This window comes from Mauremys reevesii, linkage group 1 (assembly GCF_016161935.1).
Source record: "Mauremys reevesii isolate NIE-2019 linkage group 1, ASM1616193v1, whole genome shotgun sequence".
Lineage (NCBI taxonomy): Eukaryota > Metazoa > Chordata > Testudines > Geoemydidae > Mauremys > Mauremys reevesii.
The window spans coordinates 146,518,873-146,544,729 of NC_052623.1; the positions used below are offsets into that span (position 1 = coordinate 146,518,873).

A 25,857-nucleotide genomic window follows, 5' to 3' on the forward strand; every position below is an offset into this window, starting at 1 on the left:
TTTTAAGTGCTTGACTTTGTAACCTTAATGATCTTGTAACCAAGTTTTTTTGTGTGTGTAGTATGGATATGCACTCATAGGTAAACTGTACTTCTATGCGCCTGCAGGGGTTCCATTGACTTCACTGGGAGTCACACACTGTGCTCCTGATGACAGAATTTGGCCCACACTCAGATGTGTGCTTGCTTTCATTATTGAAATGGTACTGTGGAAACTAAAGCTGCAACTACTCATGACAATTCATTGTCACAGTAAATAATGTTTTTGCACACAGCTTCTGCAGCAGTAATATTTAGTGGATTTATTTTGAACAATAATCATAATATACCACATGTTACACTTTTTTAAGCAAATAATTTTTCAAATACAATTTACCCTGTATAGTTATACTTTAGTTTACCAAAATATTGTAATTTTTTTAATTTAGTCTCTTGTAGAAGTAATAAAATAATCTATACTTTAACAATAGTTTCCTTAGTAGTTGTTATGGAAACATTTAAATAATGGTGATACATAATATATTAATAGAAATTGGTTGTAATACAGAAATATTCCAGAAAAATCCACAAAACATGGTAATTGTAAGAATAAATTTACTTTGTGAGTAGATACTTCCATCAGATGTTCGGGGATTTAAATCATAACTTCATTTTAGCTTTCACACTTACCTAACACTGCCAGTCAGAGCAGGAGTTTACTGACATGCTAAATAGTTTACTGAATTATTTGCTGCAGAACATCTGCTAATACCAGAAAAATGCCATCTCATCATTAGGCCTGTTGTGTCCAAAAAAAGCAGACAAGATGACTGTAGCTACCCTGTCTGCTTTGGTGCTCGCGCTCGCGCTCTCTCTCTCACGCGCGCTCTCTTTCTCTCTGATTTCAGTGTAATGAAGAGCAGGAGAACAATATTCTGTAATTAAGGATTCCATTAAGCTGAAGAAAAGAGCAAATGGGGTTGTTTGTTCTCCTAGCTGAAAAAATTTGTCTGTGGTGGGGGTTAGTGGTAGTAGTGTAGGGAGAAGAGAGGTGGGTGGAGAGACTAAGTCAGGGCTGTTTGTTGAATATACTGTTAAGGACTGTTACCATCCTAATTAATCAAGTTAGAAATTACAGCTGTAGTCGGTTTCCCCCCAATTCTTCTTATCAATTTTCTTCTCTTTTGAGACAAAGCAAATATAAATTTTGTGTTCATTTGTCATTCGTTCTTTGACTTCAGCATCTCTGAAAATAACAATGTAGCACAAAAGACCAGTATTTACCTAGTTGTAATGTGGGTTGCCATGGTGTTTTGCAAATTATTGCAATTATGTTCACCATGCGAGTCGCCCTTGGTAACTGGCGAAAAAACTGATAATCCTGTTTTGAACAAAAGGTCAAATTGCTGAATAGAAAGTCTTGATTAACTAAAAGATGTACAAAGTGGAATTATTTCCTACCATTCAGAAATAGTTCTTGATCGGGTTTGGGGGAGGGGGTGAGTAAGTACATCTGATTACTGAAGTACAAAGCATTGAAAGGATGTTGTCTTGAGCCTTTCATGTAGTCTTAATGGTGGCTTTTTTGTCAAATTTACCCATTTGCGGCATTGAAAGAGGCAGCTGCATTTAAGCTGGAGAGATGGTGCTTTTTCAAGAGTTCAGTGCATGGAAAGTTCTCAGCAGTATCTGCAGTTTACTATTAGACCCTGGTCTATTAAAACTGATGTACTGCATTTGAGCCCATTGCTCTTGGTGCTTGTAAAACCCTCTGACTGATGATCTAATAAAGTGCTCTTACCGGACAATCTCTGATCAGATACTTTAAAAAAAATCACAAGCTTTGGAATGGAGTTGATAGAAACAAAGGCTGTTCTGAAAAGTTTGTGGCCTTGTAATCTGTGTTGAGGAAATTTGTATTACTTTGCTTTTGTTTCTAACAAAATTTCTCATTTAAACTGCAGATGTAACTACTGCTGAAACCGTCTTTGCTTTAATTTTACAGAAATTATTTCTGAAGACTAAAAGTATTAACTTTTTACCAGTCTACAATAATTACTGACATTGTTTATAAAAGACCCTCTTCTCACCATCCTACTCAAAGCCTATGACTTCTCTATCTTTTAGTCCTGAGAGTTACCCTTTTTGGGGGGACAAGAATTGAGATTGCCTCTTCCCCCTGCCCCCCCACCCTTTTTTTTAAATAGCTACCTGGAAATTAATGCTCAGAACTTTGTAGAGCTTGTGTGAGAGTGGCATGAAAGCAAAGTGTAAACCTTAACAAGTTTGTGGGTTTGCATTCTGCATCACCTAGCAACCCCCTGGCTCAGCCAGCTCTCTTGTCTGCCCTTAGTCCTGTTTGCAGACTATTCAAACTGCTCTTCGAAACCACGAAAGATATTCAGTTTCATTAGTGCCATTCTCAAGGAGAAAATAATTAAACTTAAATGAACAAACATTGCTTAGTGATGCTTTAAACGATTCCGGTTTTAAGATGACCAGGCTGTTGAGACTCTATCATTACCATTTATATCAGTAAGCTCTTCTAAACTTAGAGAACTACACATAACTGTAAAAGTATATGTATTACTTTTAAACCTTCATAAACATAAATTCCTTCAGTATTCAGGTATGTCTACTATCACAGTTTTTATATGCAGCATTTACCTTCACATTCTTTTTCTCTTCTTCTTTCTTTATGCAACTGAAATAGATGTCAGCTCAAGCACGCATAACTATTTATTACCATGTATTTGGGAAAATCAGATCTTCGTTGTACCTTCGATATTGAATATACATGTCATATTTATTTAGCTTCTGCAAAACAGTCTAACACGAAAAGTTTTGTCATACAATAGACTGTGAAGGGGGAAAAATACTTTTTGTTTCCTAGCTAAAGTGGAGTCATAGCTCCAATGACGTCTTGAATTCTTACTATTTGTTAGATTCCCTAACATGTACAATACATGGCTGGACTGTGTGAGCTTTTTGTGCTTTGTTGACAGTTGACAGACAAAGCAAAATTATTCCTGAAGCAAGGTACTGTACTTAGTTGTGACCTATTATAGCCTAAGAATTCAGTTTGCTTTGAGTTGGATGAATAGGAAGAGTATTTTACAGAATAGACTTGAATATACTACTAGAGGTTTTAGCTGTCTATACAGAAATACATATACATCCTCCACTGAGCCTTTTTTTCAAATGTAATTTTCCATATATAGTCATTTTAAGTATAATTTCCCACAGTTGCTTGCATGGAGCCAAATTTAACTGCTTTGGTATTGTCCGACTGTGGTAAAATAAAATTGCTGGTGATTGTTGGCTTTCTTTGTGCACTGTATGGCAGGCTATGAAGACTTGTGTGCTACTTTTTAATGTTTAATGTTCTTTAGGTGCATCTTCTTGTGCTTAGGCCCTGATTGCAAATTAGGATTGCAAGGCTGAGGTACTGGCCTTGATGTGAAGCAAAGCAGAACTCACTTGTTAATTTATTATATAATGTACCAATGTTAGGGTTGGAATTTCTCCACTGGTAGTGCTATTACATGTGTTTACATAAGAACCGCTGTTTGCATCTAACCTATCATAAGGATTTGGAGTGCTTCATTATCTTTTCAGTAGACTGATGGAACAAATGAGAAGATCAATAAATTTCAGATAACTTGTATGAAATGACGTGTGATGTATGTTTAGAGAAGTCTTACTTTAAAAATCAATTTTAATAACATTTAAAACTCTTACATTGACCTGTAAGATATTTTCCACGTCTGTTGTGTTTGATAATTTTGTTACAAGTATTTCTGCATTAACTTAATTTTTTCTAATTTTTTTTCTTGCTTTGTTCCTTCATTTCCTGCTTCAGCACCTCTCTGAGCTTTAATAATCAGGCAGGCATGACACATTGCTATGTAGCAGGTTTATCTTAAAAATCAAAGTAATGTTTTTTATAGTGAGTTCCCATTGGAGATTTTGGGGGTTTCTTTTCCAGTTTTCGATGCAAATTTGAATCAGAAAACAATATATGTTCTGTTGTTCTTTGAAAATCCTAAATCACAATACGCCATTCCTAAAAAAAGCCACAAACGTTCACTGCGTAGCCTAAAAATAGGCACATATTATATTTTGTGATTTGCTTTGTGGTGAGAGAGTGATTTGTTGCTGACAGAACCCCAGGTATTCAATCAATAAATAGAGGCACTTACCAAGTGCTGAGTAATACAGGCGTTCCTAAAACATACATTGAGGGGGTGGAGCTTTGTTGCACAGCCAAACCCTGGTACCTTTTGAGTCAATGAGGCAAATTTCCACATATTTAAAAGGGAACAAGATTTGGACCTGGGTATTGACTGTTCTGGGGCAGAGTGGATGGAAACAAAGGGAAAGCTGTCCTGTTTGGTAGCAGTCTTTGCACTAATCCTGGGATCTGTACACCATTTCAGTTCCTCAGTCTAGTTTAAGAGATGCTTTACATTATACTGACTGCAAGTGGCCCCCAGGGGCAATTACAGTAACTGGGAATTGCTAGGGCAATTGAAAACATTGGCTTTCGCCTTCCTTTTCCCAGCGATACCCCTACAATATCAGCAGGTTAGAGAGGATGGGGCATAGGAGTTGTTATACCAGCTTTATGGCACTGAAATATCCCCCTGTATTGGGGTGTGTCACTGTGTCGGTGTAGCTGCACCTGTATTCCCCCGTCTGCAGTCCACTATAGGCGTGCCCAGTCAGTCTCCACCCGTCACCTGTCTCTGAGTAGGGACCATTGTCCCACTCTCTTCTGATCAGAGATTTTAAGTCTGTACACCCCCTGCCATCCACTGTGATAGCCCTTTCAAGCAGGCTGCCTGAAGGCCAGCCCCTGTGCATTGCTCTCCAAGCGTATAGCCCAGGGGTTGGCAACCTTTCAGAAGTGATGTGCCGAGTCTTCATTTATTCACTCTAATTTAAGGTTTCGCGTGCTAGTAACATTTTAACGTTTTTAGAAGGTCTCTTTCTGTAAGTCTATAATATATAACTAAACTAATGTTGTATGTAAAGTAAATAAGGTTTTTAAAATGTTTAAGAAGCTTCATTTAAAATTAAATTAAAATGCAGAGCCCTCCAGACCGGTGGCCAGGACCCGGGCAGTGTGAGTGCCACTGAAAATCAGCTTGTGTGCCAACTTTGGCACACGTGCCATAGGTTGTCTACCCCTGGTATAGCCAGCAGTTAAAACTTACCACTCAGGTCTTTCTAAACTAACACATTTATTCATATAGTAAAAGCATAGAGAAAACCATATAAAAATAGATTTAAACCCACACTAAGCATTCCAGAAATCACCCATCTTCCATATGGTAGGCCAGTATCCCTTCCAACACTTCAACAATGGTTGGGGCCTCCCTTTAGACAGAGAGTCATTTCCATTTGCTGAATCTAAATGAAGGCAAGCTCATCTGTTTATACAGGTGGTTTTCAACCTTTTTTCATTTTCAGACTCGTAAAAAATTTCAAATGGATACGCGGACCTCTTTGGAAATCTTAAATATAATTTGTGGACCCCTAGGTTGAAAACCACTGTTCTATGGTAATGACAACCTTTCATGGATCTTTTAGACATAGTCCATGGACCCCCAGGGGTCTGCAGACCACAGGTTTATACCAAAAGTCCTTTCTTTAGCTTGGTCTACACTAAAAAGTTAAGACAACCCCGCTGTGTCACTCGGGTATAAAAAATCCACTCCCCGGAGCAACATAGTTAGGCCAGTCAAACTCCCAGTGTAGACAGTGCTAGGTCGCTGGAAGATGGCTTACCTACACCTACAGGAGACTCCCTCCCATCGGCATAGGTTGTGTCTACACTGAAGCACTACAGCAGTGCCTCTGTACCATTTAAAGTGTAGACAAGCCTCTGGAAAACCCTGCCTGAACCATTATATGCGAACCACCCTGTGGGGTGGAACCTCTCTGAAGTTGTTTAGTCTCAGTGACTCTCTTTAATCATCCCCCACTATTTTTTTAGTTCCTGGAGAAACTGTGAACATCTTCCCCCAAGAAGTAGAACACAATGATCCATAAACCATTCATAAATGTAATATAATGGTCCTCAAAGATACTGCATGGAGTTGCAATATCTGTTACTGGGTGATCCTTCTGGTTTTAGAGCCACTTAGCATCACCAGCTTGTCACAAAGTGGCCCTAAGATAGGGCAAATCAGGACACCAATGTCTTTGGAGCCTTATAATGAGCTTTCTCTGGAGTGGTAGTGCTCCGTTTGCACGGGCTTACCTTTTCGGGCTTGCCTCTAGTGGCATTATTGGCTAAATTTCCTTTTAATGAAGGAGAGCATAAGAACCCAGCTAATGGATTCTGTATAATCTGATCAGTTTTTACTAAAGGAAATAGTTTTGTAGTCAGGATATCTTAAATGTGAGCTTTGAAGAAATCCAAGGTTAGAGCTCTCAAATGTAACCCTCAAACAGAATTGAAGGTGCTGCTGTGCTCATCACTAAAGAGATAACATCACTGATTTGTGCACTCTCCTTGGATCTGCTGGTGATCCATATTTGGAAGTCTGGCTCCAGTGTTGTGTTAATGCCAAGTGAACCTTCTGATCTGAAGAATGCCAAAACTAGACTCCCCACTTCCTTAGATGTGATAACAGATCATATGCCGGGGTAGCTAATGAGCAGCAGTAGCCTGTAACATTTAAATGAGAAGGCAGAAAGCCTCTTTAGATATGTTTACACTGTGTCTGGGAGCAAGCCTCCCAGCCTGGATTCACAGACCTGTATTGGGGGAGCTAATGCTGCCACACTGAAAATAGTTGTGTGTACAGTGCTTTGACATTGCAGCTTGGGCTCTGAAGCCAACCTCTCCCCACCCCAAGATTTAGAGCCTGAGCTCCAGCCCGAGCCATAATGTCTGCACAGCTATTTTTAGCACGCTCGTGTGAGCCCCACTGATATAGGTATGTGGACTCAGGGGTTGGAGGTTCATTCCCAGATGCAATGTAGATAGGACTTAATGTCCATTCTTAGCATCCATGTTTCACATGCATATAGCAAGATGCTGAAGACAAGAGACTGCAGCAATTTCATTTTATGCTTTACCTGTGCTTCTCCGAATGTGGCTGAGGCTCAGTAGAGCAGGAGACACAAGTCCAATTCTACTTCGGCTCTCTAAGTAATGTTTAGAATCCCGTGTAGTTATACTATCCAGGTATTTGAAGTGCCCAGTGCACTCCAGTCTGCCTCAGATTTAGGTAGGAATATCTGTTTTTTCCATCAGATTGAGATGTCACTACTGTCTTTTTCTTTTCATGTACTATCTTTAGACCTAACTTTTCTGCTTCCATTGCTAGTCTTTCTAACAACTTTTGTACCTCTTCTTGCAACATCAGGTCAGTATCAGATGACTAATTTTTTTGTCCATTGACAGGTAGGACCTTGTAAAGGTTTCCATCAATGGTTCTTCTTAAAATTTCTTCAAGATAGCATGCAACCGTCTCTGACACCTATCCTCAAGTCAAACCAACTACTTTGCTCACGCTCCACAAAAAATGAAACTGTCACATTTCCATAGTAATTTTGTATTAGCCTTATTACATTTTCACCAGCTGTCATCAACTGCAGGATTGCCCAAAGCGGTTTGTGCCACATGCAGTTAAACACCTTAGCAAAATACACAAAGACATAAACCATCTTCCCATGTTCTCCAGCACTCTCTAGCATAGCACATGCAGATTGAATATTTGCTCCACTCTACCCCTTTGGGCTTCAACTTGGCTTGTTCTTCATCCAGAAGGTTCTCTATCATGGACACAGTTCTCTTCAGGGTGATGTACAGCAATATTTTGCTAGGGTGAGTCAATAATGAGATTGTGTAGTAACATCCACAAATAACTAAGTCCCCCTTTTTATGAATAGGAACCATCCAATTCTTGAGCCATTTTCCATGTTCCCAAATCACACTGACAAGCTTATGGTATACCCTGATGAGTGCCTCCCCGCCACTTTTAATTAGTTCTGCTTGTATGTTACCCACTCCACAGGCTTTATTGCTTTACAGCATCCATACCACATCCACAACTTGTTTGAGCATAGGAGAAAGATACATTGGGATAAGTCGAGCACCTCGCATAGATCTCAGCCACTTTCATTTCCAGTTTAGAATTCATTTTGCTCATATTATACAGTTCCCTGCAATATTTATCCCAAGTGAGGGGTGAAATGGTATTTTTCCTGGCAGGGAAACCTTTCGAAAGAGTCTTGGTAAACCTTCTTAGTGGCATTTTGTTAAACCACCTTAGTGGTCTTTGCCACAAAAGAGTTCTGTATATTAATATACTGTTGTTCAAGTCAATTGTCTTTTGCCACTTTGTTCAGTGCATCTATTTCTCGCATCACATGGGGCTGTTGTTGTCGTGCATTTTCACTTGCCTTGCTCCTTGAAAAACCTCAATAGTCCATACAATGTTTAGGAAGCCAACACTCAACCCTGATGACCTTTCCAACTACCATCCCATCTTCAACTCACATTTCTGGATTAAAAATAAATGAGAAAGTAGTAACCACCAGCCATAAATGACATTAACCAACATCCTGGAAGCACCACAATCAGGGTTCAGACCAGAGCACAGCACAGACACCGCCCTCGTGGCTCTAACATATTAACCTCTTTATTACCAAGGACACTGCTAAAATATCCATGCTCATGCTGCTGGACCTCTTTCTAGCTTTAAGAACATTGCCCCAGATCCACAAAGGTACTTTGAGTTTAGGCACCTTAGTCCCAGTTTTGGGATCATCTGCCCAAGTCACATATAGCACCTAGTTGGGTAGGCAGCCTCTGAGCACGCATACTGAATCAAGCCCCATTCATAATCCAACTGGAGGAGGGGAAGGTGGTAATGGTGGCAGTGATCCCCACCTTATAACTTCCAGCCCAGTCGTTAGCATACTTGCTTGGGATGTGGGAGACCCAGGTTCAGTTCCCCCTTCTCTGCCAGAATGGTCTCCCACCTTTTCAAGAGAACCACTGAGCTATGGAATATTCTGATGTGGGGCTCTCCCCATCTCTTCTGTTGAAGATGTTCCACTGTGGATAAATAATGAGTGGTGGAAGCGGAGAGACTGGCCCTAACTCCTGGTGCAATAATGCTTTATAGAAATATGCTTATGAGTGTAAATATGACATAACTGGAATATGGTTTATGCTAGATATGCTAACATCTTTGCAAAGGTTATAATCTACTGAATATATCCATCCTATTTATATGCTTGTATCATTTTTATATCTGAAGTTATGAGTGTTGGCTCTATGCTTGTATTTAAAGTGTTTGCTGTAGGAAGCACATAAGGCAGATTTGGTCAACATAGTGTGAAGGGGTTATTCAAGTAATTGGGAGTACGTAAGTAACAATGGACTTTGGGAAACGCCAATCCATATCTGAGCTTTCCTGGGAACATTCAAACTAACATGTAAACAATAGCATCGGCCTGCAAAAACCTGAATCATCCATAGACATGTGACTTGCCCAGGTGGATAGTGACCCCATTTTGTGGCTGTGATGATGCACAAGAGAGAGACTATAAAAGGCCCTGGAAACCCCTCCATTTTGTCTTCAGCTGGCTCAAGAGATAGCCTCTCCACCCCAAAGAGATGCCTGAAAGAAACTGGAAAAAGGACAGTAACTACGGGGGTGTGAGTGATTGCTGGACCCAGACTAGGAAGGAGTCTAGTCTGTGAAAGAAGCTTATTGGTACATCTCTGAGTGTGAGATTTGCCTGCATTTAGTTTCCTACTGTATTAGGCTTAGACTTGCGTGATTTTGTTTTATTTTGCTTGGTAATTTACTTTGTTCTGTCTATTATTACTTGGAACCACTTAAATCCTACTTTTTATATTTAATAAAATCGCTTTTTACTTATTAATTAACCAGAGCAAGTAATTAATACCTGGGGGAGCAAAGAGCTGTGAATCTCTCTCTATCAGTGTTATATAGGACGAACAATTTATGAGTTTACCTGTATAAGCTTTATACAGAGTAAAACGGATTTATTTGGGGTTTGGATCCCATTGGGAACTGGGTATCTGGGTGTTGGAGACAGGAGCACTTTGAACAGCTCAACAAATGGATGAAGAAAACAAGATTTTGGATGGACTCCATAACCTTGGCAGTAACAACCCTACCCAAAGGGATTTTGTTACCTCATTGGACTTAGCAGATGCTTATAATCAGCTCCCAGAGTCTTTACCAGATGCTAGTGGTGGTCAGCCAGTCTCAGAGCCCTAACCTGTATTTCTTCCTAGACTACATTTTTTATCAGAGCCCTGACCAAAGAAGCAGCTCACAGCACCACAGTTCCAGTGTTAGAGTTGGTTCAAGCACATGGGTTTGTGATAAACAGCAGGAAGAGCTCTTTTATCCCTTCCCTTCCACAAAGAGACACATCTGTGGCCAAGGTTTTCCCCTTACTGGACAGATTTGAGCAAATCCAGTACCTGATATTCATGCTTGGAAGGAATCCAAGATTGTTCATCTCTCAGTGTCTGTAGCTACTAGGCCTTCTGGTTTCATGTATAACAATTATACCATGCACAAGATTCCATATTAGGCATCTCCAGAATGTGTGGAACTACTCACTAGAATGGGTGATAGATCAGGTGCTGGTTCCATACTACATGCTGGGATCTCTCAGTCGGTGGACAATCCCAGGGAGTGTCTGCAGGGATCTTCCTATCTGTTCTCCAGGCCCTCAAGTACTCCCTACAAATGCCAGCTTAATGGAGGTGGGGAGCACATCTGGGACACGGTACAGTTCATGGCACATGGAACTCCATAGACTGGAATGAGAGCATCAGCCTCTTCAAGCTAAAAGTGGTGAAACTAGCCTTCATTTCACCACCCCATCCAGTCAGACAGTACCACAGAGGCATACCTCACCAACCAAGGGGGAATTTGAAGCTCAACTCTACACTTGGCAGAAGGTGTTGCATGCAATGAGCTATGGTTAATAACTTACCATTCATGCATTTAGTTCAAGGGTATACCTCTCTTTTCCAGTATGTTTGTTTATCCCTCCCTGCTTATTATTCATTGCTCACTACTTCCCATACATCAGAGAATTGTGGGAGACTTTAGGCTGCAGAATGGGAAATTTCTTACCCAATAATTTCCTTTCTGCTAGCAGTGTCTCCCGTGATTCTACAATCCATGGTGTGGCTTCATTAGCCAACAGACCCCATTTAATTTTAAGTCTGTAGTTTTGTGGGCTAGTTGGCCCACTGTACACAGTTCACTGATTAGCAACAATAACTTCAATGCCAATCATCTTATAAGAATTTTTACAAGCCAGAGAATGTTGTGACATGTTGCAAGCAGAATTGCAGAGAGGAGAACAGCTCTGTTATGGGACATGTTGCAAGCAGACAGGAAGTTATCAGGTAAGAAATTTTCCATTCTGGGATTAACTTCTTCTCCCAGTCTGCCCTTCCTTCCTTCCAGATAAATTCTTTAAGGACAATTACAGCTGTGTTCTGTGCTTCTCTATTGGACTTGTTATGCATAGTAGTGCCATCTAAGGTTGCTAGCTAAACTAATTCTATTGCCAATAAGATTGTGTTTTATACAGCTTAAGAAATAGTCTTTGTGTGGACAGATAAAAGGAGCATGGTAAAGCTCTGGAGCCCCAGCTCATGTCTGAAGTGTGTCCAGTGTCTGATGAGAAAGGGGGCAAAGTACATTGGGCTGGGTAGGAGGAAAGGTTGGGCCTAGAAAGGAAAGTTTTAGTCATCTGAACGAGTTTATCAATCCTTAAATGTATGATTTTTTTCCCTACAACACATTTTCTGAAATTTTTCTCCACTCTAGTTTTCAATGTTCCAAACAGTGCATCCACTGTGACCTCCTATGTGCGTTGATCATCCTCAGTAATTCCTTTTCCTCGTGTGTTTACACCCTTCAACTGTGTAATTATTATGTTGTTACTCCTTCCTTATTCATCACTTAAACTATACATATTTAGTTTCTTTAAGCTTAAATGTATACATGCATCCGACGAAGTGGGTATTCACCCACGAAAGCTCATGCTCCCAAACGTCTGTTAGTCTATAAGGTGCCACAAGACTCTTTGCTGCTTTTACAGATCCAGACTAACACGGCTACCCCTCTGATGTATAAATATATCATTCCGTATCTTTAGTCCCTGACAATATCTTTTGTCTTTTCTCTCTTTTGACAGTTTTTATCTTTCCAATGAATGAGGTGCCCAGAATTAAATGCAATACACCAGATTCATATGCGTTTGAATACATCAGATATGTATAGATAACAAGTATATTTCCTTTTTTGTGCTGTTGCCTTTCAGATGCTCTTCTAACTTCCTGTCCATTATCATCTCTGTCTTTTTCAGCTTTATCTTCCTTCTTCCTATTGAATATCTGCATTTTGGACTTTTTGCGTAGCACTATTAGTTTTACACATTTGCTGGAGCTAGCTGGAAATTTTTTGTTGGAATGATTTTTTGACAGAAAATGCACTTTCCACAAAATCTAAATTACACAGAAATTTTTCAGTTTTTCTTGGAAATTAACAGATCTGTGGCTCCCCAATTCCATGGCAACCCATCAGGTTGAGTGATGGGAAGCCCAGGCTTCCAAGCTCCACTGCTCTGGAGCAGCCTCTTGGTGGGCTCCTGCAGAGCTGGGGTTCCAGGCTCCCTGGCTCTGCCGTAGTCCGCCAGGGATCCTGGTTAGCAATATTTAATTTCAGAAACACTTATGTTTCCACTGTGGGGATATTTTGTTATTTCCAAGACAAAATATTGCAGAATATCCATTCTGTGAAGGGAAAAAAATAGAGTTTGGGGGTTTCCATCCTGAATCAGACCAAAAAAATTCCAAAAACTAGAAATTGATGGTAAAATTGAAATTCTGTTTCCCAGGCAACTCTAGCTTTTACCTTTTTACTTGGAAGTTCCCTGCTTGGAGTATCATGGAGTTGCTGATATATAGTAGTTCCCCCTCTTGCATATGCATGCCCGGCAGTAGATGGAGCTACCAGGCTGTAGAATATACTTGTTTTCTTGCAGCTGGCTGCCTGGGCATTTGTCTTGTCTTTTGTTTTCTCTGTGGCTTTTGGTTTTGAGATTTGACCAATTTTTGTTCTTGTGGAAATTAGGTGCTGTTAAAATTTCTAAAACTGTGTTCATGCAGTAAGCAAAACAAACTTTTTTGTATTTAAACAAAATCCAAGAATCTCGCAATAATAACTCAATTTGCTCACTATTAATATGTAGAATGAAGACCCATTTCTTATTAGACAAGGCCTCAAAAAAAAGTCTTATAGTTTGGCTTATCATAGGATACATTGCATAACATCTAACTATTTTATGCCATACATAAGTATCACTGGCTGAGTTAATATCAACCTAAGTAATTGCTAAAATGAAGCCTATCTGAAGCATACCATTGAGCACATTACAAGATATCCAAAGTGTTGCTGTATTAGAGAATAATCATCATGCTCAGCTAGTTAAGATAGCAAGTTTACAATAGGATAATATTTATAATGCTTGTCTAACTGCAGTATTCAAAAAGCTAGACTATCAACAACAGGCTTAAGAAGAGAGAGCAGTACTTTTCATTTGCAATTCTTTTCTCCGTTAGCTATACTTAGTGGACACAGTATAATTCAGGGATTTTCTTTTACATCACACATTTTCTCCAATCTCCTTGTCTTACATTTCTCACACCTAGCTGGGCATTTGAATCAAGAATTGTTAGAATCACTAGACTTGTCAACGTTGTTATCATGGTAGTCAGTGGTGAAGACACCAAACAAATTCAAAACTGAGGGTTTCCTGCCATAATTTTATTTGCTATTTCACAAATTAATTTAAAGACTTAACAATAGCTGCTGGGAAATGAAGGACTGGTTTTGTTTGGTCAGCAAAGACAATAGGCATGAGTCAAATAAGGGTTAACAATAATGCATTTGAATAAATTGAAACTAAACAGAGTGCATATGTTGAATTTGATTGCAACATGAATGTCCTTGGAAAAGTTTTTTGTTTAAAGCAAATCAAGACCAGAGCTTAATTATCAAAGCAAAACAAGAGACATAAAGAGCTACATGCTTTTAATATTGCTTTTTTCAAAAATAGCTCCCTTCACACATTTATCTGCATGTTTAATTTCCATGCATAATAGCACTAGTTATTGTTGTCATTTGTAAAGAGAGATTAACAGATAGTAAGTACAAACAAACGCAAATAAGTACTGAATAGCGAGGTGACAAAGAAGAAAAGACCTCTTTAATGTTAATTATGACTGGTAGGAAGTCTAGACAAATTACATTATCTGTTTTCTGTATGAATTGAAGGGACATTTAGTCAGTATCTGTGTCAGAGATACAGTTGGGTATTTGCTTTAAATGCAGGTGACTTGACAACTTAGTACTTCCCCAGTTTTTAACATCTCAGTGAACTATGGAATTGTAATTTATCTAGAAAAATAAGTTTCAGCTACGTATGTCAATAACTAGACATTTCTTAATAATTAGAAGCAAAAGAAGAATATTAATGAGTTGTAGAATGTTGACGTTTTGTTGTTGTCTTAGAATATGGTGATTGTTTTCAGTTTGGTTGTCAGTCTGTTGATTCTTGTTTTCCTTAAATGCATTGTGTGACCAGTAACATTCATAGTTCTTTCTTAAGCAGTAAATAAAAAAAAAGTAGTTACATAAAGAAATTTGCTTCCAGTGTAATTACTACATGATAGGGTTGGTGGCCCTTTTTATGTACTTCTTAGTGAAATAATATAAGCAGCTCCTTACAAATGAATCATATTTATGTGGCTCTTCAAATGCTTGATCATTAGCCCTAAATGCCAACAGTTGGCAGAAAGCAAGCAAAAGAGGTGGGAGATTGTCACATTCCAGGGTGCAGTCCAGACCAGTGAGGGGTTGTCACTGCCTGCCCTGCAACCTTGAGTGCTTCCCAATGCTTTGCTGCTGTAGCTCTCAGCCTGGGCTGCTCCCAAACAGCATACAGGTCACACCCTGATTGTCTATGTATAGCTACAGCCCTGGTCCAGCAACTCTGACCCCAGTAGCCAATCAGCAATACACCAGCTACATTCTGGCTTTCAGCAGCCTTGGTTACTATCTACAGGGTGACCCCAGCACACTCCCAGTCCCAAATTTTCCCCCAAAATGTGTGTTCTTCACTGTCCAGCCCTCTTCTGGACAGTTCAGATATTAGAGGTCCATGTTCTCTGTAAAGGGTCAATATTTAATACTTGGCTATTTTTACTGGAGTTATCAGATAGTTCAGTGTAAACACAACAATGGATTAGTTTTGATTAAAAATAAAGCAAATTTATTTAACTACAAAGAGATTTAAAGTGACTACAAGGCATTAAAGACAGAAATGCTTACAAGAAAATAAAGATAAAATGCTTTCTAGTAACTAAAACTTAACAAACTAGACTTGGTTCAAGGTCAAATCCATACCACATGTTGTCAGCAACAGGACTGACCAAATCAGGGGCGGGCAAATTTTTGTGGCCTGAAGGCTACATCAGGTTTCCAAAATTGTATGGAGGGCTGGTTAGCGGAGGCTGTGCCTCTCCAAACAGCCAGGCATGGCCCGGCCCCGACCCACCCCCTATTTGACCCCTCCTGCTTCTCGCCCCCTGACGCCCCCCTGGGATTCCTGCCCCATCCAACCACCTCTTCTCCCGGACCGCCCCCAGAACCCCTGCCCCCTGTCACCCCATCCAACCCCTCCTCTCATTCCTGACTGCCCCCAGGGACTCCTGCCCCCTTTCAACCCCCTGTTCCCTGTCCTCTGACACCCCAACCCCTATGCACACACCCCCAAACTCCCCTGCCCTCTATCCAACCCCACACTCCCTGCCCCCGTACCATGCTGCCTGGAGCACCAGTAGCTGGCTACACTACAGCTGCGCCGCCCAGAGCACAGGACAGGCAGTCGTGCCGCCCGGCTTGAGCCAGCCACACCACTGCACAGCACAGAGCACCGGGTCAGGCTGCAGCTCTGCAGTTGCGCTGCCCCAGGAGCTCTCCACCCAGAGCATTGTGCCGGCAGCGCAGTGAGCTGAGGCTGCGGTGGATGGGGAACGGCAGGGAAAGGGCTGGGAGCTAGCCTCCCGGGCCAGGAACTCAGGAGCCAGGCAGGAGGGTCCCGCAGGTTGGACATGGCCCCTGGGCCGTAGTTTGCCCACCTCTGGACCAAATTCTCAGGTCAGAACCCCTCCGAAAGTCACACGGCTGGTTCCTTTTTCTTCTTATCTGAAAGAGAGAGAGAGAGAGAGATGCCTTGGAATGTTCTTGCCCCTCACTTTTATAGTCCAGTCACCCTTTGAAGAGGATTCTTCTGAGGTTTACCCCTCAAAGCAAAATTAAGTCAAACAGTAAAGAAGGTGACATGTAGTCTAATGGCGAAGGTGGCTCCATGCTCTTTCTCCTCCCCTGTGTATGCTGAAATGCAGAATTGCCTGGACTCCTGCTCTTTCCCCCTCTTACTGTCTCCAGGACTCAGTTTACTACTTACATGTAAATTGAGGTAAATAGACATTCTTCTTCACGTATATGCAGCCGTGTATTCCACTTAGGTGTGTGTGTGCTCAATGCCTGCACCACTTCCTGCAGCTCCCATTGGCTAGGAACAGTGAACTGCGGCCATTGGGAGCTGCGGGGGCCGTGCCTGCGGACGGTCAATGTAAACAAAATGTCTTGCAGCCTGTCAACGGATTACCCTTATGGGCCACATGCCAAAGGTTGCAGACCCCTGCTCTAACCTTTCTGTACCAAGTAGGCAGGTTTAGAAACCTTGTACAGTTGACTCTGCTTCTGGCCATGGGCATCCTTTGAGTCCGATGCTGATACTGAATGCTTCCATGTCAGCAGCATACCAGGCAGCTACAGACCTTCTCTGCCTTTCCTTCCCACAGGACTTTGCCATGGCTGCATCATCTATAGCTCCATCAACAGAAAAAAGCTGCTGAACTCTCAGGGCTGTCAGCACCACACCCCAATGTTCCCCTTCCATAGGTTGAGGAAGCAGGGCCAGTACTGGAATCCGTGTGGGGGACCTTGGTACTGGGAATCTCCTTGGCACTATAAAAGTTACTGTGGTGGTTTTCACCACTCTCAATGCAGGTACTATCAGACACTCAGGTACTGCTGCTCACTTCAGAATTTATATCATTTCTGGCTCCGGCGTGCCACTTCCTGCCTCGTTCTCAGCGACAGACAAGTCAGACTAGCTACTCACTCCCTTTGGTCTTGCTCTGCCCTTATCCCCCAGGTCCTGAGGCTCCTCAGTGTCTGAGTCAGGGTCATCATCCTCCTGTTTTCTATTGCCTGACCAATATTAGGGGCCATCAATGAACCGTTGCAAGTACCAGGAGTGGTGCTTGTCTCGTGGTTGAAACAGAGTCCTCTGGCCCAGCGTCTACCAGCCACCAATGCCAGTGGCCTCCATGGAATCTGTGGGACACTCCTCACTTGTGGAGTCCTCTTCATCATGCTCAAAGGCGAGATCGACGGCCAGGTCTGTGGTGACTGTTGATCCACTGCAGACCCAGGTATCGGCATTCCTTCTCTGTGCGGGGCCTCCATAGTTGTCCCACCTGGGTCCACAGCCCTGGAATGGGATTCATCTTTAGCCCAGTGAAGGGATTTATCTTCAACCCCAGATGATTTTGTGCGTGTTGGTTCATCCCTCCTTTTGGTACCAAAAGAATTTAAGGCAGCCCAAGATGTTTTGTGGCACATAGCTGCTTCCCTCAGTATCCAAGTGGAGTTCTTGCAAGAGAACACCCACAATTTAGTGAATATCCTGCAGCCATCTGTCCCTGGGAGAGTCACCCTCTATATCGATGATGTACTCCTTGAACTGGCTATGGCCCTCTGGAACACACTGCCTTTGGTACCATCTGTGGTTAAGCACATGGAAAAGTGCTAGTTGGTTCCTGTGATGGGATACCTAGGTACAACCTGCAACTGGGATATCGCTGTGCCCCCCTAACTCTCCAATCTGGGTTGTCTCTTACAATGCTTTGCTAGTGACAAGCAGCAAACACCTGCGAGCCCTGTTATCACTCAGAACAACAGCATGTGGCGCCACACACCCAGCTAGGTTGCACAAATGTTCCCTGAGCCACTCACGCATCACTCAGAGAAAGGCACCAGCAAATCTCCTAAGCCCCCAGCCTTGCACTCCAGAACTGTACCATCTTGCCCTGGTGAGAAACCTGACCACTGTAAGTTCATTACCCAGTCTGCCCCTCCCTCGGTGTGGAAAGGACACACACTAGCTTTTGTAAACTGAAATGAGATTTCCCAATCACTTCAACCAAAACACACTGTTTTAGATGAAATATAAAGCAGATTTATTAACTACAGAATGATAGATTTTAAGTGATTATAAGTGGCAGACACAATAAGTCAGAAATAGTTATCAAAGAAAATAAAAGGTAAGCTTGCAGTCTAAATCTTTAACCTAAGCAGTATTTGGATCAAGCAGTTTTTCTCACCCCACTGGATGTTACAGGTAGTTTGCAGTCCTTAATATATAGGCTTTCCCTTTAAGCCTGATCTTCTCAGTTCAAGTCTTTGTCTTCCCAGCATTCTTGTTGCTTCCAGCATAGGTGGAGGAGGAGAAAGGCAAAAGCATGAGGCCTCTGTCCCTTATTTTATAGTCCATGTCCCTGGAAAGAAACTAGCCCAGGCATGCCTGGTGGGCTTGCTGAGTTGCAGGGTTGAGCGATCCCCATTGTGTGGTGGTTCTCTTACAGAATTGTAAATCCCTTGCTTACAACTCTCCTGATGATTAATGGTCATTTAGTGCCCACCTGAGTGTGGATCACCTCCTTTATTGTCCCTGGAGAACTAGCAAGGGACAATTCCCAAACGTACAGCATATTTCAGTAGCAACCATGCAGCAAAATCTCATAACTTCATACACACTAATGATCTACATTTTATGACAGAATAACGAGTTAGCAGATCATGACCTTTTCTATGATATCTTACATGGCATATTTTGTACAAAAATATAATAATTACTTGACTGGTGATTATGTGGGTTCCAACGTGCTACTTTGAGGCACAGAGTGCCACAGTTCCCATGAGGGATTTGAGGTGTTTTACTCCCACCTAGCCCCAAATTCCCTATTTGTAACTGTGGTGAGGGACAGAGCCTGTCAAGCCAGGTTTAAGTCCACCCTCAAGCATAAGGACTCTAAACGAATGTACCTTATGGGCAGAAAGATGACACCTTTTCTTTCTTACAGATATGAATTGCTAACAAGCAAGCCTTGCTGTCCAAGTAGGATTTTGTTCACTGGACAGTTATGTCAGAGTTCTCAGACCAGCAAGAGGAATTTTGGCTATTTGTCACTAAGGGCTAGCTTAGTGGCTAAGACATCCTTGTAGTCCGCACTAGACATCTCAGACTTCTTAGGGTCTTAGGGTGATGGCTTCTGTGGTCACTGTGAGGAGGGCTTCCTTGCTGCAAAATTCAGGCGTTGTCCCGTATGTCCAGCAAACCATCCAGGAACTGCTCTTCAGTGGCCAAATGCTGTTCTCTGACAAGACTGACGAGACACTGCACTCCTTCAAGGTCTCTAGGCTACCATGTGGTTCTTGAAGATAGGCTAGCCCGCTTTCACAATGCTTGGGGCTTGACACTGACAGCTAGGTCCTAAGCACTGTCGGATCAGGTTAGGCCAGCTAGTTCCCCTCCACATCTCCTCTCCATCCTCTCTCCCCATCTCTCTTCAGGGACCCATCTCACAAGATACTGCTCCTTGAGGAAGTCTGCTCTCTACTTTGGGAGTGATGGACGAGTTTCCGCTGGAACACTGTCGTCATGGCTTCTACTCCTGAGACTTTCTGGTACCAAATCCAAGGGAGGGGTAAGACCCATCCTCTACTTTTGCGACTACAAAAAATATATCAGGTACATGATGTTCCGAATGGTCATTCCATTTACTATTCTCCTTGTTGCATCTCAGAACAACTGGCTTGCTGCTCTGTACCTTCAGGATACCTACTTTCTTGCAGCGATTTTGCCAAACCATAGAAAGTTCCTTTGTTTCGTCATGATGGAACACCACTTTCAGCACAGAGTACTTCTATTCTGCCTCTCTTCTGCCTCCGAGTTTTTACCAAATGCATGGTCATTATTGCAGCATATCTCTGGAAGAAGAAAATTCACATCTTCCCATGTTTGAATGACTGGTTACTGAGGGGTAGATACAGATAGGAAGTTCTTGCTCATGTTGGAATCACACTGCACTTGCTTGACCATCTGGTCTTATCCTAAACACCAGAAAGTCAACCTTGGCTCCCACTCAGAAAATCTAGTTCACTGGGACCTTGTTAGATTCCACTACGTCGAAAGCGTTTCTGCCGACTTACCATTTTCAGACAGTTTGCCACCTGTGCCTCAGTCTGCAGTTTCAGCCTTCCACAATAGTTTGGACAAGTCTCCGGCTCTTGGGCCAGATGTCACTTGCACGTAGGTGGTCCAGTTTGCAAGGTTTCACCTTCATCCCCTTTATATGTGGCTCAGGACTGTTTATTGTCCCACTCTTCACCCTTTAGATAGACTGATTCATCTTCCTCCACTGGTCCTGGACTCCTTGCAGTGATGGATGAATCCAGAGAACATTTGCCAAGGCATTCCCTTTGTCTGGCCCTCGCCAACCATGTTGGTTGTTACCAAGACCTCCTTGATAGGTTATGGGGAACAGCTGGGGTCTCTGAAAATACAAGGGCTGTGGTCGGAGCAAGAGGTCTGACTCTATATCAACATTCTGGAGCTTCAGGCCATCTACAATGCGTGCAATACTTCTCAGGACCATATCAGACACTCAGTAGTTCACATACTTACCGACAATTTTGCTGTGATGTACCATGTGAACAAACAAGAAGGAGCACACTCCAGGTTGCTTTGTCTAGAAGCGATCTGGCTGTGGCAGTTCTGCACTGAGGAAAACTTTACTCTGATAGCCATTCACTTGCCCAGGGTTCAAAATCATCTCGCGGACCATCGCATCAGGTATTTTTCCTGAGTCATGAGTGGTCTCTGAGGACAAATGTACTCTGGGTCATCTTCACAGTTCGGGGCATCCCAGCAATAAACCTGTTTGCTACAAGGGATAACAGGAAATATTTGTTCTGCTTTTGAGGGAGCTTCAGTCCAGTGCTTTCCATCTCAGCTGGCAGTCAGCTGTTCAGTATGCCATTCCCCCGATCATGCCTCAGGTCATCCTCAAGCTCAAGGTGGATTGGGCCAAGCTCATTATCATTGCCCCGGCATGGCTGAGGCAGAGCTGGTTCTCCTACCTTCATGCACTGTCCGTTCAGCATCCCAAACCACTTCCTTACCATCCCAACTTACTCAGAACCAAGGCCACTCCTTACGTCCTATATTCAGCTCCTTGCATGTTGTGGCATGGCTGCTGCATGGCTGAATAAAGAGGAAGGAGCGGTGTTCGGAGGCTGTCTAGCAAGTCCTCCTTAACAATAGAAATCTCTCTGCCAGGATGGCTTATTCAGTGAAATGGAAGAGATTTTTGGTGTGGTCATTAGTTGCGGAATACAAACATTGCTGGTCTATATTCAGGACATTTTGAAGTACTTGCTGCGCCTTCAATCATTGGGGCTTGTGTTTAGTTAATTGAAACTGCATCTGGCAGCAATATTGGCATTTCATCCCCCCATTCAGGAAAGATCAGTCTTCTCCAATGCCATGCCATCATATGCAGATTGCATGAAGGGTCACGAGGTCTCTTTGCAGACAGTCTCCAAATGCATACCATCCTGCATCGAAACTGCATATGAAATAGCTTTGGCTCTGCCCCCTCAGTGGGTGGGAGTTCATTCTATGAGCAGCATCCATAGCATTTCTCAGAGACCTATCTGTATTGCATATTTGCACGGCTGCTACATGGTCATTGAAGCATACATTCACGAACCATTATACCATAACTGCTTCTTCCAGGGGGATGCAAGGTGGAACGATCCTGCAGCCTTTGTTTAGGTAGGGACGGAGGGGACGGCTTGTAAGTCACCTGTGTGGAGTGTACAGCTGCAGCTACTTGGAGAAGAAACGGTTACTTACTGTAACTGGTGGTACTTCGGAGATGTGATGCAGATGTGTATTCCATGACCCACCCTCAGTCCTCTGTACATCGGAGTCTCATTTCTGGGCATTTTGGTGTGAAGGAACTGAGAGATGGTCAGGGCTGCCTCATGTAGCCAAATGAGGAGCTACAGCCAGGAGGTGTGAATGCCACCCCTCTACGGGTACTGCTACATAAATTTCTCCAGCTCTTGTGCACTGGGCATGCACACATCTAAATGGAATACACGTCTGCATCATGTCTCGAAGAATCACAGTTACATGAAGTAACCGTTTCTTCCTTTGTTGAGGATAGACTTGTTTAACAACATTTGCTTTGTCACGGCTGTGTAGGTTTGAACATGTGCTAACAAACATCATACAGGGGGTATTCCTAACTTTACATATAATGTTGCTACGTACGTTTCATCATGACATTATTGACCTGTAAATTATTGACTTTCAAATGATACCTCACAAGGCATATTTTGTACTCTCTCTCTCTGGCCAAGTAATATTTAAATATTTATACAAAGTGGAAAAACTTGAACAGGAGAGACTGAAAGAGCTCCCCCCAGAATAGCCTGGTGATTAGGACACTTACCTGAGATGTGGGATACTTGGTTTGAAATCCCTGTTATAGAGTGAGAAAATTAACATGAGTCTCCTAAAATGCTGAGCCCTGGCACCTCTGAGCTTGGCAGTTCATAGCGCCAGCACCTCTGGGCTTGCTGCAGTTATTAAAGTAAAAAATTGCTTGAGTCCCGGCACATAATTGCTTGATCCCCAGCATCTCTCTTATTACAAATTAAGCACTAGTCTCTTGCATACCAGGTGAGTGCCTTAACCAGTGGGTTATTAGGTACAAAGGGATACCACCTCCTCCTCTTTTCTGAGTGGCACCTAAATCTCCTTGTGAATCTAGCCCGAAAAAAAAAATTGGCTGAAACTATTTGACAAATTTGTGTCAAAATCATGAATAGTTTAGAGTTGACTGAAACTGCATTTTTTTCAAATACACTGTTCAGGAAAAAAAAATTGCCCAGTCTTAGTGAGACCTTCCCTCATTAGATAAATGTGTGACAATCTGTCCCTTGCATTGGTCTTTCTAATCTTGCAGTTTTTGTTTTAAGGCCTGAAGCATGAAGTTTAATATCCCTTCCATAATTTTTGTTTTTATCTATTATGATAACTCTGGGTATTCTTGAAATCTGTATAAATACCCACTCTTTTAAATCTTAAATTCTTTGTCTGATCGACTCATTACTATGACTTCCTGTAGTAATGAGTTCCACAGTTCAATCACTTGTGTTAAAAAGTGTTTCTTTCTTTTTTTGGTTTGATTTCTTTTTGGTTTTTTTTTTTTTACGTTCTCATCTTTTAATTTCATTGAATGTTCCCTTGTTTTTGTGTTATGAGACTGGGAACTTCTATTCACCCTATCTACCATCTCTGTCTATACCATGACAAGACTAGAAGGGATCTCCCGGGTCACTGAGTCCAGTCCCTTGCTATCATAGGCAACACCTCTTGTAATTATGTTCATTAACTTACAACGCTCCATCTTAAAACTAGCTAGGTCAGTGGTCCCCAACCTTTTCTGGGTGGCGGGCGCCAGACAACGAGTCACCGAGGACCGTGGCCAGCAGACAAGCACCTGCCGAACTGCCGCTGAGAAACGGCAACATCAAGAGGTGTCGCTGCCGAAATGCAGCTGAAAATCAGCGGCATTTCAGCGGCGACACCTCTTGTTGATGCTGCTTTTTGGCGGCGATGCCTCTTGATGACGCCGCTTTTCGGCAGCAATTTGGTGGATGCTTGTCCCGCAGGCACCGCATTGGGGACCACTGAATTAGGTTGTTTGTTCCCACAACTCCTGTTGGAAGGCTGTTCCAGAACCTCGCTCTTCTGATGGTTAGAAAACTTCTAATTTACAGCCTACATTTATCCGTGGCTAGTTTATACCCGTTTGTTCTTGTGCCAATGTTGTCCTTTAGCTTAAATAACTCTTCTCGCTCTCTGGTATCTTGTGTATTTATAGAGAGTAATCATATTCGTTTATCTTTCAAGTGTGAAGAAAATCAGTCCAGTAGTTTTTAAGTGAAGAATGCTTAAAGTTGGCATTTTCACACATGGGGCAGCCAAAATCCAAACATTTTTAAACCACAAGTCAGTTAAATATGAGTCATTTCCAGATGTGCTGCAATTTAGTAGCACTTTTTTTTTTATCTGAGTACATGTATGGAGATTTATATCTAAAACTGGAGCTGAGCAATAAGGGCCTGAACCAAACCTGTTCAAGTCAATAGAGTCGCCATTGACCAGTGGGTTTTGGATCAGGCCTGAACTCAGGAATTTCCAAAAGTTAAGGCTTCAACTGAAGCATTATTGTAGCCTGTATTGTTCAATGTAGCTTAAGAATCCTAAGAACTAGTTAATAGCTGTTTACATTTAACCATGAAAATGGCATTAAAAAAGGACTACATAGGTGTATAGCTAACCCTGAAGGAGATACCTTAACTCTTGGAATTCCCATACCTTTGAACATTTAATTTTATATTAATACTATTTTTATATTAAACTAATTGCATTTTCTAAAAGTTAAACCCACTGAGCAAGTGTTATAAACAAGAAATGTTCAAAAAGAGTTTTCTCTGTCGTGTGTCTGAATAGTCTCTTATTTTTCTGCCCTCTTTATGGTTATCGTGTATGCAGAATTTGTAGTATAGAAATTCTGCAGTGGAAGTTGCCTCTAGCATGATGTTCTTCAGAAAAACCTTCCCTGTTCTGCTTAGAGGTGCATAAAATCCTCCCTCAAGAGCACAAGTAATGCATTGATAGATTCTGTGCTTGTACTGGGCATAAACGGAGAGCATTGCACTAGCCTCAGGAGTGCGCCCACTCTTCTGCTTACCTCTGTGTTCTTGAGAGAGAGATTCTGCACACTTTGCCTGGGCCATGTCAGAACAAGCAGGGCCAGATTTTTTTGCTCAGCCAGACAGATTGGGGAATGCTTTGTAATCATGTCTGTCAGTGTTGGATTTGCTGGGTCCTCCTATGGAAGAGTCACTGCTTATCACTAGGAAATCCACCAAAAATAGATTCATATTGTAATCCCTTACTTCCCCCTAAAACTCAAGCAAACAACTTATGTCAGTACCCTGTGAAGCAATACTGAACAGGTGTGGGAGGGAGATGTAAAACAAGAGTCATGAATGAGACAATTAGCAGGACCTCTGTGGGGTCTATATGGCAATTTCTTAAGATTAATATGGAAATAGATAGGTTATGCCTGCTAAAAGCCAGCGAATGAAAAGAAACTTGAATGTTTTGCCATTCTGTCGTGCTGCCCCAGGATTGTCCTGCTACTACATTAGTGTTACTTCGCTGCACAGTTGTGGAAGAGGAAAGTAGATGCAGAATACACACATTGGGTTATGCATCTGTTCAGCATAGAATGCAGTATGTTGTGGCAGTAGGGGAAGTGTGTTGTATAGTGGATAGACCAAGGAATGTCAGGACTGCTTGGTTCTTTTCTGGCACTACCACTTACTAGCTTACCTTGGGCAAGTACCTTGACCTCTCTGTAGTTCAGTGGCTACACCTTTAAAATGAGTATTATTTATAATACCAACCTCCCAGGGGATGTTGAGGCTTACTAGTTAATGTTTTCCTAGAGTACTTTATCATCAGAGAGAGTATCTCCTTTTTAAAGATTGTTAAAATCATCTAGGTA

At 42.1% G+C, this 25,857-nt stretch overlaps 1 protein-coding gene across 8 annotated transcripts in view; it reads left to right on the plus strand.

Annotated features, from left to right (window-relative positions):
- The window catches only part of POLA1 (DNA polymerase alpha 1, catalytic subunit), a 348,901-nt gene that overhangs the window by 228,395 nt on the left and 94,649 nt on the right, over nucleotides 1-25,857 (plus strand). The gene's annotated exons all lie outside the window — the stretch shown is intronic.